Source organism: Oryctolagus cuniculus, chromosome 8 (genome assembly GCF_051225735.1).
Source record: "Oryctolagus cuniculus isolate XC-2025 breed Fujian yellow rabbit chromosome 8, ASM5122573v1, whole genome shotgun sequence".
Classification (NCBI taxonomy): domain Eukaryota; kingdom Metazoa; phylum Chordata; class Mammalia; order Lagomorpha; family Leporidae; genus Oryctolagus; species Oryctolagus cuniculus.
The window spans coordinates 69,381,918-69,385,257 of NC_142874.1; positions in this window are offsets into that span (position 1 = coordinate 69,381,918).

Below are 3,340 nucleotides of genomic sequence, written 5' to 3' on the forward strand. Positions count from 1 at the left end.
AAGCTGCTATCACCAAGTCAGCAAGTGTCAAGTATTAACTAATGGCGGTTCAGTGTGGGAAGACGAGCAAGAGCATGAACAAACGGCACAAAAAGAAGTCAGAAATTGTGGGTGGAACAGACTTTAAGAAAATACCTTAGACAAACAAGCTCCTGTGTTAAACATAAGATAATGCTAGAGGAATTTGAAGTGTGTTGTGCACTGAGGATAACCACAGACATAAACAAGAATGCCCAAACAGAATTTGAGTTCTTGTTGGATTTACTGAATACACTAACAAAAGCCCATAGAGGAAAAGGAATATTCATATCAAGGCACATAAACACTTCTCCTCAGTCTCAACCCTCCTACAGAAAACGTCTGGCTTCAACAAGAAGTTACAATTTGAGGAAATATGCTAGAAAGATAAACGCATACTAGAGAGGGGCAAAGTAAGAGAATTAGGACATGATTCAATTATTAAAAATATATTAGGGACCTGCACCGTGGCTTAGCAGGTAAAGCTACTGCCTGCAATGCTGGCATCCCAAGCGGGCTCTGGTTTGAGACCCAGCTGCTCCACTTCGAATCCATCTCTCTGCTATGGCCTGGGAAAGCAGTACAAGATGGCCCAAGTCCTTAGTCGCCTGCACCTACGTGGAGACCCAGAAGAAACTTCTGGCTCCTGGCTTCAGATTCGCTCAGCTCTGACCGTGGTGGCCATCTGTGGAATGAACCAGTGGATGGAACACTTCTCTCTCTCTCTCTCACTCCCTCTGCCTCTCTGTAGCTCTGCCTTTCAAATAAATAAATAAATAATTTTAAATATAATTATTAATATATTACAATTTTTTTTTATAAAGCGTAACATTTATTTCTCTTTCTTTTTTTTTTAACTTTTATTTAATGAATATAAATTTCCAAAGTACGATTTATGGATTACAATGGCTTCCCCCCAATACCGTCCCTCCCACCCACAACCCTCCCCTTTCCCACTCCCTCTCCCCTTCCATTCACATCAAGATTCATTTTCGATTATCTTAATATACAGAAGATCAGCTTAGTATACATTAAGTAAGGATTTCAACAGTTTGCTCCCACACAGAAACATAAAGTGAAAAATAATAGATGATTTTTTCTAAATGATGATGAAATCAGATCAGACCTATTGTCATGTTTAATCGCAGTGAGAGTCAAGTTGGGAGTTGATAATTTCTTTTTTTTTTTTTTTACAGAGGATCAGTTTAGTATGCATTAAGTAAAGATCTCAACAGTTTGCACCCCCATAGAAACACAAAGTGAAATATATTGTTTGAGTACTCGTTATAGCATTAAATCTCAATGCACAGCACATTAAGGACAGAGATCCTACATGAGGAGTAAGTGCACAGTGACTCCCGTTGTTGACTTTACCAATTGACACTCCTGTCTATGGCATCAGTAATCTCCCTATGCTCCAGTCATGAGCTTCCAAGGCTATGGAAGCCCTCTGAGTTCTCCGATTCTTATCTTGTTTAGACAAGGTCATAGTCAAAGTGGAGGTTCTCTCCTCCCTTCAGAGAAAGGTACCTCCTTCTTTGATGACCTGTTCTTTCCACTGGGATCTCACTCACAGAGATCTTTTGCCAGAGTGTCTTGGCTTTCCATGCCTGAAATACTCTCATGGGCTTTTCAGCCAGATCCGAATGCCTTTAGGGCTGATTCTGAGGCCAGAGTGCTATTTAGGACATCTGCCATTCTAGGAGTCTGCTGAGTATCTCACTTCCCATGTTGGATCACTCTCCCCTTTATTTATTCTATCTGTTAGTGTTAGCAGGTACTAGACTTGTTTATGTGCTCCCTTTGACTCTTAGTCCTTTCATTATGATCAATTGTGAACTGAAATTGATCACTTGGAATAGTGAGATGGCATTGGTACATGCCACCTTGATGGGATTGAATTGGAATCCCCTGGTATGTTTCTAACTCTACCATTTGGGGCAAGTCAGCTTGAGCATGTCCCAAATTATACATCTCTTCCCTCTCTTATTCCCACTCTTATGTTTAACAGGGATCACATTTCAGTTAATTTCCAACACTTAAGAATAACTGTGTATTAATTACAGAATTAAACCAGTCATATTAAGTAGAACAGACAAAAAAATTACTAAGAGGGATAATGTATTAAGTTGTTCATTAACAGTCAGGGCTATGCTGATCAAGTCACCATTTCCCATAGGGTCCATTTCACTTCAACAGGTTTCCTTTTTGGTGTTCAGTCAGTTGTCACTGATCAGGGAGAACATATGGTATTTGTCCCTTTGGGACTGGCTTATTTCACTCAGCATGATGTGTTCCAGATTCCTCCATTTTGTTGCAAATGACTGGATTTCATTGTTTCTTACTGCGGTATAGTATTCTAAAGAGTACATATCCCATAATTTCTTTATCCAGTCTACCGTTGATGGGCATTTAGGTTGGTTCCAGGTCTTAGCTATTGTGAATTGAGCTGCAATAAACATTAGGGTGCAGACCTCTTTTTTGTTTGCCAATTTAAATTCCTTTGGGTAAATTCCAAGGAGTGGGATGGCTGGGTCGAATGGTAGGGTTATCTTCAGGTTTCTGAGGAATCTCCAGACTGACTTCCATAGTGGCTTGACCAGTTTGCATTCCCACCAACAGTGGGTTAGTGTCCCTTTTTCCCCACATCCTCGCCAGCATCTGTTGTTGGTAGATTTCTGCATGTGAGCCATTCTAACCGGGGTGAGGTGAAACCTCATTGTGCTTTTGATTTGCATTTCCCTGATTGCTAATGACCTTGAACATTTTTTCATGTGCCTGTTGGCCATTTGGATTTCCTCTTTTGAAAAATGTCTATTGAGGTCCTTGGCCCATCTCTTAAGTGGGTTGTTTGTTTTGTTTTTGTGGAGTTTCTTGATCTCTTTGTAGATTCTGGTTATTAACCCTTTATCTGTTGCCAGTTTGTAAATATTTTTTCCCATTCTGTCGGTTGTCTCTTCACTCTCCTGACTGTTTCTTTTGCAGTACAGAAACTTCTCAATTTGATGCAATCCCAATAGTTGATTTTGGCTTTAACTGCCTGTGCCTCCAGGGTCTTTTCCAGAAATTCTTTGCCTGTGCCAATATCTTGAAGGGTTTCTCCAATGTTCTCTAGTAACTTGATGGTGTCAGGTCGTAGATTTAGGTCTTTAATCCATGTTGAGTGGATTTTTGTGTAAGGTGTAAGGTAGGGGTCTTGCTTCATGATTCTGCACGTGAAAATCCAATTTTCCCAGCACCATTTATTGAATAGACTGTCCTTGCTCCAGGAATTAGTTTTAGATCCTTGATCAAATATAAGTTGGCTGTAGATGTTTGGGTT